The 14,858-nt window shown below is 43.9% G+C and overlaps 1 long non-coding RNA gene across 1 annotated transcript; it reads left to right on the forward strand.

Moving 5' to 3' along the window:
* The first annotated feature begins 5,519 nt into the window (after positions 1-5,519).
* On the forward strand, positions 5,520-13,779 carry LOC308486140. Its single transcript, XR_013990962.1, has 3 exons — positions 5,520-5,813; positions 9,546-9,645; positions 13,343-13,779. It is a non-coding gene; the product is annotated as an uncharacterized lncRNA (long non-coding RNA).
* Positions 13,780-14,858: the final 1,079 nt, after the last annotated feature.

Consider the following 14,858-nt stretch of genomic DNA (forward strand, 5'->3'; position numbering starts at 1 on the left):
TTGGATGAAGCACAAAGAGAAGATCAAGGCTGGCCAGTGTAAAGTCAGTAAACCCATATGGTGACTCTTCCAAGCTTTTAATGTCCCCGGCAACAGAGTCTGTGAACTTAAATCTCCTAAGGTAAGCTCTTGATCCAAAAATAACCTGCCTTACAATGCAAAGGTTTGATCCTGTAAGCCTTTTTCTGACATGAATAATGGCTTGTGGGATCTGACTCTAGAAAAAGGACACCAGGAATGGAGAATAATAGCATGCATCCCATGTGCATTTAAGTTTCAAATATGCCTTCGAATGTTTGCTTATCCTCTTTCAAGTTGCAAACGAGTGGTGGGAATATTTATAGACATACAGAGAGCTACTAGCAATCTGATCTGATGAAGCCAAAAAGATATGAACAGAGTTGTAGGAAGTAGATATCACAAAGGAGGAAAATGTAGCGTTACAGGCCACCCCAATCTCTGCCAGGAGGTAGCAAGAGATTTCAGGGGTCTTGGCACTTAACCAGGTTTGTGTTCAAAGAAACACAAATGAGGCACAGCAGATATGAGTGCCTTTAAGAAATATGGTTTATTTTATACATATTTGCACCTGAAGCCTTCAGTGGTGGGGGTGCAGAACATCATGCCCCAGGAGTGTCTCTCATTGGCTTGCCTCATAGCTTCGGCAACTTGGGTCCAAAGCAGCAGCCAATCATGGCCCCCTGTCTCTCAGTGAAGCCTCTCCCAGCCAGTGTGCATGGAGCCAGGAAAATGGCCAGGGGCTAGTGGATGACTTCTAGAAAGAGGCAAATACAAAAAGGTAGTGACTGCCACGTGTGAGGCAGCTGCCTTTCCTCAGCACCTGTATTGGGAACTAGGGGGGAAGGATGTGACTTATCCACCAGGAGGTAATGGAGAAACTAGGGAGACTGGGCATTGTTAAAGTGACAGTTGGGTTTGCACTGCATTTCTCTCCTTAATTGTTGTGAGAGTATGTGAGACACAGATTGTAAAGCAATTCAACACAGTGAAACAAAGAAGTGATGAAAAGTGGCTCTGGTAAATAATTCTTTTTTTATTTGCAGAAGCTGTTGAGGTAAACTACTGTTGCACGGTCTCTTAATCTCCTATTCTCTATTCTGGACATGCCCTGTGATATTTTTTAAAGCAGCACATCTTAAGCTACATATTGCAGGTAGGAAAACAGATGCCCAGTCAGTGAAGTACATTTGAACAGGTCCCTGAAGACTTGCTAATGGAATAAATCACTCTGCCTTCCATAGAATATACTTTTAACACGTGGCTCTCAAGCTGCTTGGCCACTTAGTTAAAGCACTGTGATCCTATGATCAAGACTAAGGCAAAGGTAAAGGACCCCTGGATGGTTAAGTCCAGTCAAAGGCTACTACGGGGTTGCAGCGCTCATCTCGCTTTCAGGCTGGGGGAGCCAGCGTTTGTCCTCAGGCAGCTTTCCGGGTCATGTGGCTAGCATGACTAAACTGCTTCTGGTGCAACGGAACACCCTGACGGAAACCAGAGCACCCGGAAACACCATTTACCTTCCTGCCACAGCTGTACCTATTTATCTACTGCACTGGCATGCTTTCAAACTGCTAGGTTGACAGGAGCTGGGACAGAGCAACAGGAGCTCACTCTGTTGCGGGGATTCAAGCTGCCGACCTTCTGATTGGCAAGCCCAAGTTGTTTAGACCACAGCGCCACCCGTGTCCCTGATCAAGTCTAGAGTGCGGGGGAAAGGGCAGTCCATGCCTAATCATTTTCCTTAGCTCAGTGGAATGGGTAGTTCTCAGTTCATCTACACTTAAAGGCTAAGGGGAATCACTACGCATGGCATGAGAAGCTATTCCATAGAGCCTTCAATTGCTCCAGCACTGCGGGAACACAAATCTTTCCAGAATCTTTATGCCCATTGAACCCATCCTATAGTTACTGCTACATGCATTTCCCTGGCCTTGGACATTTAAGAGATCCAACAAGCTGATAGCCACTCCTTCTATGGACAGCTCTGTGCTCCTGGTGCCTTCATTATACACCTCTAGGTGCCAGGCAAAAATGTTCCTTTTTAACCAGGCCTTTAGTTGATTTGATTGGCACCCTATGCCCTTTTAAAATGTGGGGTTTTTTTTGGGGGGGGGGGTTATTTGGTTGTTGTTTTTATTTTGATTATGTATTTTGTGGTTTTATATTTTGATTTTATTCTGTGAACCGCCCTGAGATCTCCAGGTATAGGGCGGTATATAAATACTAATAATAATAATAATAATAATAATAATAATAATAGGTATTCCAGTCATGCGTTAGATCCCACCAGGTCTCTGAAATACCAAGCACACCATAAGGTCATTCATGCATGAGAAACACCGTTTCCCCCCTGCTTATTTCTCCCAGTTCCTAACATGATCTATGCAACAATGTGCTCCCCTTTCCTTCCTTTCTTAATTTTGATCTGCATGACAACAGGGCTGTTAACCTTGCATTGCATAACTGCAGTCACTTGTTGCTTCTCAGCTTCAGCCAATCAACTGTGCAAGCCTTTCTCTTATATCTCTCAGTGCTGGGTACTCAAGAGAACAGATACCGCATCAACGCATATTGACAGTTCAATTTAAAAAATAAAAAAGGTTTCCACAGGGTGAGATTAAATAATTACAAAGGGCTTGGTGGGTGGGGCTTGCCTGAGAAATCTCTTCTCTTCCAGCATATATTAACTGCTTTACCTGCTTTTGGGGGCCTCAAAGGCTCAGGACAGACATGACAAGATGTTACATATCTTTTGTTTTATCCTGGCCACAACCAGATTCAGAAGCGGATGAGGCTGAAATCCACTTGCCTTATTACATGCAGGGAGCTCATAACAACTAGTATACCAAACACAACTGCACACTGCATCACACTGCCACACCCACCCATCCATGTCACCCTTAAAATGTGCCACTGTATAGACAGCATAGCTATCTTGCTTTTCCTATTTGTTTGGTTCTCAGTAATGTAAATTTCTTACCTCTAGGAACTTGGCCAATGCCCCTCTGTTTACGTAATAAAATGTGTGGGATTTTCATCAGAACATGGTGAGTGTACTTGACTCTGGGCATGCTGTGATTATATGCAGGTGCAGCAAAAGCACAAGATGTGGTATCAAGCATACAATCAACTTCCCAAGAGCCCCAGCTTTTACTGAAGAAGAAGCAGAAAAAAACCTAGTTTATTTTAGTCCTCTTGTCTGCAAAGATAAACAAGAAAGTGGTAATGCCTAGTAAAATCTCAGAAAACAGGCAAGGGCTGCTAAATAACATCAACAGTGGCCAAGGGCCACTTCCCCGTAACCAGCTGAAGCAGAACTGTTGTTGTTGATGATGATGACGACGACGATGACTAAATTAAAACATAGGAAGTTGCCTTATGCCAGGCTTCATTGTTTGTCAATTTAGCCAGACATTGTCTATTCTGCCCCTAGCTCTATGGGGTCTCAGGTGGAGGTCTTCTTGCACATCACCTGCTGTCTGACCCTTTTAACTGAAGGTGCCAGGAAATGAACTCAAGATCCTCTGCCCCTTTTGAAATCCTTACATTACTACGGTAATCACAGACATTAGGTTTTTATTGATGCAGAATTTGAGTTGCCTCGACACAGAAAGTTGACCTTTTTCAGCACAGGGACACCAGCCTTGAGTATGCTCTCCAGAAATCTTCCCAATACACTATCTGATGTGTGTCCCTCTACTTAAAACATATTTAGATGGGGACCCTGCACCACAACATAATCAAGAGCATTATTCCTCAAGGTGCAAATCAGTGTCTTCATTGGCCACTGGCGTCTTGCACCCAAAAGTGCACAGTATCCTGAATGTTCTGTCCAGTGACTTCCACTTTTGAGAGCACCAAGTCACACTTACAGAAGCCCACCCACCCCCAGATGTATGGGAAAGGCTCTATGAACACAGGATCCTAAAACACAGGGAAAGCAGAGGCAGAGTCAACAGGTGTGACCCAACTCATAATTCTTCACTTTTGGAACACAAGAAGATCCCTGCTAGATGAGGCCAAAGGTCCATCTGGTGCAGCATCTGCTGCTTCTAGTGGCAAACCAAACATATGTTTCCATAGCAAAAATGGAAACAACCCAGCCCAAATCAAAGTGAAGAAGCAAATTGTGAAACCAAGCAAGACAAAAAGCAAGAACATCACTACATCTTATGATAGCAAATTCCATAGTTTAACTATGTGCTATGCTCTTGTCTATCCTAAATCTTCCAAAAATTAACTTTTTTGGATGGCCGCAGATTCTATTATGAGAAAAGGAGAAACGGCTCTCTCATACTCATTTTTCTCTTCATTATGCACAGCCTTATACACCTCCATCCTGCTGTTCCTCACTCACCTTTTTCCTAAAACCAAAAGCCCCAAGTGTTGAAACCTTTCTGCGTAGGGGAATTCCTCCAACCTCATTATCATTTTCTTTTCCCTCTTCTGAACCTTTTCCAGCTCTACACCATAGATTTATATAGTGACATTATGATATTAGCAGTTTTATATTTAATCCTTTTCCTAATGATCCCTAATATGGATTTTTCCCTTTTCACTTCAGCCGTGCACTGGGTCAACATTTTCAACCACCTATCCATCACAACCCCAGTATCTCCTTCCTCGTCAATCACCACCATTCATAGGTTCACCAAATGCCTGAACAAAGACAGTGTAATGGTGGTTTCAGTCCTTGGGTTTGAAAGAACCCACGCCAGATGTTCTACTTAGCTGTGTTATCCAAGCGATCAGCTGAAGTTCTTTTGTTTTACTATACTGCCTTAGAAAACCTTAGCCTTTGCACTAGCGCCATGTTTTCTCCCTTTATTGGACTGCTATTGAATTCTCTATAATGTCAACATTTGCATCCATTTCAGATAAAGTCTAAGCTACTGGGAAGGGAAATTAATGGATCTATGAAATCCAGTATTTGGAACTGACTAAATAAATTTAACAGGAGCTGCAGACTGAGAGGAAAATTGAACCAGTTCCTCAGGTAGTATAAATTACAGCTGTATCATGTGCAAGTTTACCCAGGAGTAAGTCCCTCTGAAATAACAGGTCTTCCAAAAACAAAGCTGCAAAGCAATGCACACTTCCTGGAGAGCAAGACCTGTTTAACTCAGTGAAACATACGCCTTTAATTTTTTTTTATTAAATATTTCTTAGTTTACAAAAAATATGTGCATTGTCTCTTTTTTCAATTTGCTTTTTCTACAGATCAATTTCATTTGTTGTGATACATTAGTGTTACATACAGTGTTAGGTTAGAAAGAAAAGGGGGAAAGCGGTGGAGGGGAAATGGTGAGTGGGGTGGAGTCGGGTGGCAATGCTTCTATTCTTCTACTTAGTGTATGCGTGGGGTTTTGTGTCAGTGTCACTTGTGTGGGTTCTCTTACTATTTGCTTGTTTTATTTCTTTGGTGGCGAGAGAGGTTGGGGGTGGCCTAGGGTGTGGTTGGTTGTCTTCAGTGGTGTAGCGTGGGGGGTGCAGGGGGCCGGCCGCACCGGGCGCAACATCTGGGGGGGCGCGCTCGCACTCGCAGCTCTCTGCCCCTACCTGGCTCACTCACTCTCTCTCACTGCAGTGCTGGCTGTGCGAATCCGATCCGAGCCGCTGGGTCGCCGCCCACTGTGGAGGGGGTGGGTGCCAGGCGTGCGGTGCAGAGAGAGAGAGAGGGACTATCTGGGGGAGGGACAGTGCAGCGGCTGCCCAGCGCAGCGCTGAGCGCGGGAGAGAACCACACCAGACCAGACCAGGCAGCAGCAAGAAGAAGCTGGCAGCGGCGGCAGGTTAGGGATTAGGGGGCGCAAATTACTTGCCTTGCCCCGGGTTAGGGGGCGCAAATTATTTGCCTTGCCCCGGGTGCTGACAACCCACGCTACGCCGCTGGTTGTCTTTGATTGGCTGTAGTGAAATTTGGTTTTGTGTGTGTGTTTTTGGATCAGGTTAGCCAGATTGATCCGTATGATGTTGGTGGATTCTTGTTGTTGTCATGCTGGGCTGTGTATGTTACAAAAGGAGAACCATACCAAGGTGAAGGCATCTTCTATTTGTCCCCGTGTCAAAAAGAAACATACTTCTAAGAAAATGCACATAGGGTTGGGAAGCAGGTGTGCACAGAATTGCAGCCTTTAAGCTGAAAGCAACCATCAGCAGCTGAATCTGTGTGAAGAAAGGGGATTGTCTGAGTTAGTTAGGCGCTCAGTTGCCAGTGCCTCTTACAAAGATCTCCGCAGTTCTTGTATTGGCTGGGAGCGCAATTCATAGGGAATGGAGAAAGCAGAGTGGAATAAAGAAACGGGTGGGTTTATTAAGGAAATGTGCAAGGCAGGCAGACACTGATTATTCAGGAGACTGACTGGAAAACAACCCTGAGGCTCTCTGGAGTGCCTTTCTTCAACCCCCAACCAACCCCCCCCCCCCCCCCGGTATGTTATAGTTCAAAGACTTAACACTAATGGACAGAAATGCCACAAATGTGTTTATATTTACTGTGAACGCTTTGGTAAGCAGGCAAGGCTCCCGCTTTCTCCTCAAAAGCAAGACAGAACTAGGCCGAACTGTGCATGTGGCCTAGTGGTTGCCTATCCTTTCACACGGAAAGAAAGAACTCAGGTTTTTGTGGGGTTTCTAGTGCTAAAAATGAGGGGGGAAGTATTCCACAAGCAAGAAAAATAAACAGAACAACTGCACGAAGCATTTGAAACCCAGCCTTCTCTTCTGAATAGCTATGGCTAACTCTCCTTATTTAACATTTCCGCTGCACCCAAGTTCAATCCAGTGCCTTTGCATTTCTATAAAAGAAAAAGAAAAACCTTTTAAGTGATGACGAAGCTCTTCTTGCTCATCAGGGTGCTGTGCCGTGCCCTTCCCCTCAGATCCTTTTCCTGAGAGGCCTGCTTCTTTCCTCCCATGTATAGTTAGCTATGTGGGCACCTAATGGCATAAATGACAACAGGTTCGCTACACGGGGAGGGAGGCAATGCTTAAAGCGGTATATTTTACTACCTGTGGGATTGGGGAAAGATTTCACTTGTCGGGTAATTGGCAATAGACACAAGCACCACTCAGAGAGCACCCAAGTGGGTAGGTGGAATTGTTCCAGTCAGTCGGTGCAATCTATTATTTAGAGAGAAGTATCAGAATATGCTAAACTAGCCTTCATAATTACTTCTTCTGTAGGTTCTCACGGGCCTCTTACCACAGAAGAGAAGGCTTCCTAAAATGTGACAGTATCTATTTATATGCTCCCCAAAACTAGATTAACACAGGCTACACACAAACCTATTAAATTCCACCCCCTTCTTTCGCTCTCCGTGATCCCCTCCCCACAGAGGCTTATTGCTTTCCTTTGTGCTGTCCTCTCTATATTTACCAGCTTCTAGCCCCTGCTGAGCAAGTTGTTAGTCATTATTATCTTCCCCTCAGAATTCATATCTGATACGTTTGGAACAGTTCTTCCTGAGACGTATACTGTAAATTGTTTTTGTAGAAAATTATTTCCTGAGGATGAGAGGACTGCCATAGCACAGGAATATATTCTTATCCATGGGTTTCCCATACACAGAAGTCATTTGTCTATCTATAGTCTCTCTATTAAAACATCTAGAAAATTAATTCCCTTGGCATGAGATGTAATTTCAAACGTCGTATTAGCATGTCTAGATTTGACCCAGGGTAAAAATAAAAAATAAAAATGCCAGTTCTTCCATATTCCTATGCCGTTTTATAAAAATCTTGTCGATAGGATAATTTATAGAAATAGATTTGCAAATTTGTCCCTGAAGTCTACCACATAAATGTGGTTTTCTGGGGGGCGGGGGAGCATGAATTCCTTTACCAGCCATATTAAGTTGTTCTGAAAAATGAAAACATTTGTGGTCAGTTACTTCAGCTGGACTAACAGGGATGGTTGGTTGGTTTTGCTAACACTCTTCTATGATTTGGGTAAGTGCATCCTGTTGTGGGGAGCTCCTGCATATAAGCAATAAAAATAACTAGCAGATCATTTTCATGCATTTTATACAAACTCTGTAGTTTTGGATGAGATCACCAAAATCATGGAATGCAATTTATTTGAGGTGGAAAGGACTTAAAGAAGAGCCCAGAATTTTAGAACAATGGATGTCCTTAGCAAGAGGAAAGCATTCTTATTAATCTAAGCAAGTAACCCGTATGATAGTGGTATTTGGGGCAAGTTCTTATTCAAAACTGATAGTATCTTATGCCTCATTTTTCTTCATTTGAGAGCTACTCAAATTTCTGATTGCTACAGGGCTATACTTTAATGGCTAAATGAATAATAAGAAGAAAAAGACACAAGACTGGATACTTCTGTGAAAATCACAAGGCATTTTTTTTGTTGAATATTGTATTTATTGAGTACTGTATTGTTTATATGTTTTGAAGGCTTGGAAATAAATTGTTATTATCATTTGTGTATTTTATTGGGTGTTACACAAAGGGTACAGGCTGTGTGATTGCACAATTGTAATTCCACCTCTGCCACATAATTCTTTTCTGTCCATAATTACAACTCTGCCTTTGTCAGCCCCCATAATAATTATACTGGTATAATTAGCTAGATTCTGTAAGAAATCTCATTCAGAATTGCTTATATTGTTTCATACCTAAGAAGGATTTTGTTCCCATTTCTGAAGATCTTTCAAAATTAATTCCCAGAAATAATGGATGGCTAGAGTTACAGGGCCTAGTGGAATAAAAGCTGGCTTTGATCAAAAAAGCATCTTTGTAGGATCAAAGTGTTTCTAAGAGGGTATTTCAATATAAGGATTCTTCTAAACTGGAAAAAAACACTAAGCGTTGATATTGGTTTGTGTTTCAGAGTGGGACAAACAACAATTCTTATTTAAAACATCCCCCTCCATGTGTATATGTTGTCTGCTGAATAGGTTGTAGCTTAAAATCTCATTGATTTCCATTGACTTTACTTGCTTTTTGCACACTAGCAGGTAGGGAGAGGCTGCTGAACCATATATTTAAAAGATAAAAGGGGAACTATTATGACAATCTTTGACTGTGTACATATTGCCAGCTTAACATGCAGCAAGGTTGCTGTTGTTGTTTTTTCTTCTGCATTTCAAATCCTTCAGGCTCCTCTTACATTCCAAGTGTTTCCAAGTCACTTCGTTTGGCTTATGTTTTCAAATCAGATTGAATCTAGGTTTTTTACGCGTGTGTGTGTGCCTCAAAACGCAGTATTTTTCAAGAAACTACAGGCTAACGACATGTTCACAAACCAGCAGTGGAAACACACCAGATGCAGAGTAAACATGAGTGTGTACACAGCTCAAGTTGCTTTTATCTATGACGTATGCCAGTCGGTCCAATCCAAATGTTGAGTGCCTGAGACAGCAAATGAAATATTTTTTAACTGGCAGATTTCTCTATGTCAAGTGTATACTGTTTTTAATACATATACATATTCTCTCTCATTGGGGTTTTAATTTTTTCTGATATTTGCTTCCCTTCTAAACTCCTTTAATTCCTTTAATTTCCAGGTCTGATAATTTATGATCCTGTTGAAGTCCAGCATCCCTTGTATTTTCCTGCCAATTGACAGTATTTTTCTCTCAACTGTCACGTCCAAGTCTACGAGAGGTATCAATAATAAATAATGATTGAATCCAAGGAACACTTGTTGAGTGCTGCATGCCATCTGCTTATAAATTCCTCACTGCTTCTAAATTTCCCCCAGCTTTTTGTTAATTTGTATTCCTTGAGAGGAATATATTCAGATCTACTATGCTCCAGTAGAGTACCAGTACATAAATCTAATCTGGCTTTCTTTTTATGTAATTTTACAGACTCATTCCAGTCCTCTGTTGGGCTTGTAAGAAAAATGGATGTCTTTCTGCAGTAATTCCACAACTAGGCAGTTGAACAGAACCGAGATGTTTATTAGAACCAAACCCATTTCTTGGAGGCCTATATATAGGGAGGTGGTGTTGTTTTTGGTTATTCTGGACTGAAGATGGGCATAATGAACATGGCCGTCTTTAGCAGTGCAGCGCTGGGGTGCAAATATCCGCTCAGCGCCCCCAAATTACCATGGATAGTGTTGGGGTGGCCATAGCTGCGCACTGCAAGTCATCCTGGGGGGGGGGGCTCTCCCCCATGCCGCTGCGGGAGAGTGATCCTCACAGAGGCTTGGGAGTGAAGTTGCGCCCCTCCCAAGCCTCCGTGGGAGGAGAGCGCAGCTTCCCTTCCAAAGCCTCCTCGGGAGGAGAGCGATCCCCGCAGAAGCTTGGGAGGGAAGCTGCATGCCCGCCAGCCTTATGGTTGGTGGGGCGTAGCTGGCTGGCATGCAGTGAAAGGGGAGGCCTCCAGCAAAGTCGCACAGCTCCCCCACTCGCTGGGGCACCCCTGAGGGGCCAGCACGTTGGTGCAATGCACCACTAAGTCCTATGGGAAAGACGGCTCTGATAATGAAGTCATATGAGTGCACCACCATGTAAGTAAACAAGTGTGTAATCAAGCAATGTATGTGCATGAGTGATTTGGACCTAAGAGTGCTTGTGGTGGTACGCATTAACTACAGATCTGTGACTGTGGTGATAATACAGTATAGTACTTGCTGCACCATCACGCTATTAATATCTGGACTGACAAAACAAGCAACCTCCTCCCACCTGCAAACTGACAAGAATCCCCAGAAATGGTTGTGTGAATCAGCTTTCCATGTGGGGGTATGAACTAGACAGAAATGATGGCTCTACACATCAGTTTCCTTTTAATTCTGTTGCTAATGTCGCTGCAGAAGGTGCTGGCTTCAGGAAAGCCAAGATCTCAGCAATAAGTATTTTTAGTTAAAATTGCTCCCAGAGAGACAATGATGCATTTTGCCCTAAGAGCAAAGGTGTGCAAACAGGGCTGTGCAACTAAGGAAAAGAGAGACAGGTTAGCAGCCAGTCAGATAATAAGAAAAGAACAGCGAGGCAATGCAGCAGCAGAAATGAAGTGCCTGCTGCCAAGGCAGTGGCGGCCATTAATGTTTTCAATGTTTTCAATGCGAGTCAATAGAAGATAGCAGTTAAGCACATCATAGACCTGTTTAAACAAGAAGCAGAACCAAGATGTAAAGCTTGGGTGTGGATGGGTGGGTATAAATGATAGAGATTGTAATTTAGAGCGAGGTATGTGTGTTCTCTCTTCAGGACCAGCAGATGGGCAGCTATATTGTCTTATAAAATAACTGTTTGCATGTAGAAAAATAGCACATCAGGGATAAGATTTTTGCCTAACCTTCTCCCTGACATGCTGTTTTCCTGTGTTCACTGGATGGGGTATTTGAGCATTCAAACACACAACCCATCCACCTACGGCCTGATTCTGCTGTGTGTATGGACTGGTCCAGACAGTAACTATAAGAAACCCTCTTGTGCTTTAGAACTAGGTAATCAATGACAGAAAATCCCACTTCACAGCTGCCTGTAATGTCATGTAATATATCAAGTATTACTATGATTTCAAGGCTAGTTGCATTCTGTCAGTCTGGAAACTTGTCAAGGGAATCAACTGAGCTGCTCTTCCTTCCCTGTAGTCTACCTTTCAGTGGTTCCGTAATGTGCTATAATTCTTGTATGTGTACAAGGATCAAGGGCCTCCATATCAGAAACAAGACCTTTAGTAAATGAGAACCCAAGATTGCTGAGTATGGCACCAGCCTGCACTGGCGGAGGAAGGGGGTGCGGGGGATGCGGTCCGCCCTGGATGTCATCCCTGAGGGGAGTTGACATTGCCGCCCAGCCCCCATAGGAGACTCACCGTGGCCAGCACCGCCCCCGTGGGACACACGCAGAGCCTCCCCCACGGGGGCTTGGCCCGCCCCTGTGTGCACAGCATGTGCGCCGCTCCAGGTGCCGGATCAGCTAGCTCCGCCTCTGCCAGCTTGTGCAGCAGAAATGCCCTTTAGAAGCTGTGTGGGAGCCACTTCTCCATGAGCAGCTCCCATGAGACTGAATTTTTAAATGACTCAGCCATATGAAACCAGGGTCTTTCCTATAAACTAGCACCTTCAGTTTCGTGGGAATGGCCTATATGATTCCCACTACCATGTCGCTGGGTCTCCCACCCCAAATATTTTGATTGGCATTTTCATAAACTGCTGGGTCTCTTAAAGGCTGTTATTCAAGCATTCTCCCAGCTGCTCATTGACAAGAGGTTACTGTATGCCTTAGAGAACCTCCAAAGAACAGTACAACAGTAGCCCCTAAGGCAATCTCAAGTAGGACTCAAATTATGGGGGGGGGGGGGGAATAGGGGAGCTCTTAAAACCATTCACACCCTGTACCCCTCGATTTCTTCCAGTTTTAGCCAGATCATGCCTCCCCCCTCCCCGTTAGCCTTTTAAAATGGTTGTGAATGAGGCTTCACAACAGAGAATGGGCCCCAGCCCCCTCTGCCCCCCTCTGTAATTTGAGCACTGGCCAAATTGAGAAGGGTAGATGTGGGTAACTGAGGCTGCGGCATTCTGCTCATGAGGATTCTGTCTCAACTTGGAAGTGAGAAGTGAATGGCCCAGAAGAAGCAGAGAGAGGGAAGCTGGACAAGAGAGGCAAAATAAAACTGTAAGGTGCTGCTTGGAAAGAAAGTGTAAGGCAGGTGTGGGGAACCTGTGGCTCTCCAGATGTGACTGAACTACAACTCCCATCAGCCCCAGCAAGCATTGCCAATGGCCTAGGGTGATGAGAGTTGTAGTTCAGCAACACTGGAGGGCCTAAGATTCCCCACTCCTGAGGTAAGACTTTTTACTAATTAGAAATAGGAGCAACAAGTAGCACTGAAAGAGATTCTAGTTAAAGGCCTTATTATTTTGCCTTGATTGATATTTCATTTTCCCTAAACTCCCTCGTTCCGGGAGGTGTCAAGAATTATTCCCCTTTTGTTCCTGTCAGAGGGGAATGAAACACACTCCCAAGGACAGGGCTTTAATTGGGTTTTTCTGTGCGTTTCTTCAGGTTTCATTGTGTTGCTGCTCAGGCAAAGCAACAATTGAACAAACACCTGGGAAGCCAAACCTGACTGGAATGGAGAGGAGGGAAGGGAAGGTTTCAAGCGTTCCTGTCATGAAACCATCACGCTGCCTCCCCCATTTCCCAGACAGCCCAGGTGGAAAAAAGCCCTGGAGCCGCTCTGCTCCTTGGATGCTCTGCTCAGCCAGGTTTGAGTGGAGTATTTCTAAGTAGCAGGAGTGCTCAAGGGCATGATGTGCAGGGTTCCACTCAGTGCTCTCTCTCTCCCTCTTGCTCTCTCTCTCTTCCCACCCCCAACAGCTCATTATTTCTCCTCCTCCCAGGCAGCAAATGTTATTAAAATAACAGAAGGAGCCCAACTAGAATCATAAAGTGAATACTGGACTAGGAGCCACAATGGAAAAGGGAATTAAAGAGGCAGATAAAGGGTGACAAAACAGCGACAAAAGCTACTGGAGGTCAGGTGAACAGTAGCACCCTTTCACCCCATCCACTACTGGCCACGAGTCAAAAAAGCCAATGTGGTAGTGTTTCGAATGATGGACTAGTACCTGTGAGACCACAGTTCAAATCCCTACTCAGTTGCAAAACTGACTGGGTGATCCTGAACCAGTCACAATCTCCCAGCCTAACCTACCTCACAGGGTTGTTGTGAGGAGAAAAAGCCAAGGGGAAGAGAACTGTGTATGCCACCTTGAGTTCCTTGGACAAAATATGGTTTAGAAATGTATTAAGAAATAAACAATCCCCTCCAAGTAAAGTTGCCACTTTTTCTGACCTTACTTCCTGTGCCTTTAACCGTAGCTTCAGATGCAAAGAATATTCAATGACGCTTTACCTGGCGTGGGTGTCAGTTGATGGACATCTGCTTAATGTTCGCAGGGCAGGAGGAGCCAGTGTAAAACCTGGCAACCAGAAGGAAGCCTGGCTGGCTAGGCCCCATGAAATCCTCTTGCAATAAAGATTTGACAGCCAATGCTGCACAGATGGCAATGAGACAGTGCCACTTAGATGGTTCCTAGGCTACAGCACAAGGCTCAACCAGTAGCTCCTCTCATGCTCTCATCATAAAAAGGTCCCATAAAAAGGTAGGCAATAACAGCAGAGGACAAATTAGGATTGGTTTAAGATCCAGTCGGTGTGAAGCTGGTTTAAGAAACAATGCATCAAATGGTAGGATTTTAACAACAAAATAAAGGATACATATACATTTTAGATCAAAACCCTAGGTTTGGAAAGGCAGTGAGCACACAGTACAGTATAAGGAAGTGTGAACACAGCCTAGGCTTTGCTGCCTTGCAGATTGGATTGTCAAACTAAGCACTCCCCAACTCTATTTATCATCACTGAGTACAACCAGTTTGCTTATTCAAATAAGGTATATTTGATATGGGTATTTGGCAGAAATCTTCTCTTCCTGGTCCTCTCTGACCCATATCAGAAATCAGGAATAGCCAGTATCTGCCCTAGTCCTCCTTTCACCTCATAAGAATTGATAATTCCCACAACCACATTGAGGTGTTGAGAATGTAGGTTTAGTGGATCGGTGAAGAATTCAATGTACAGTATGATGCAGCTGTCGCATGATTGTTTCACTTACAAAATCTCCACTTACAAAATCGTACACAACACGGTTCACATAATCCTTGTCATCACTTTCAGCAATGCCAGTTTTCTCCTTCTTTGTGCTCAAAGACTAAGTACACATTATACTTTAAAACACATTCAGAGCACATTTCTCCCCCTCAAAGAATTCTGGGAACTGTAGTTTTTTCAGGGCTGTTGGGAATTGAAAACTTGTGAAGTATAAACTACAATGCCCTGAATTCTTTTTAAGGA

The sequence above is a fragment of the Podarcis pityusensis genome (genome assembly GCF_964106645.2).
Source record: "Podarcis pityusensis genome assembly, chromosome: 1".
NCBI lineage: Eukaryota > Metazoa > Chordata > Lepidosauria > Squamata > Lacertidae > Podarcis > Podarcis pityusensis.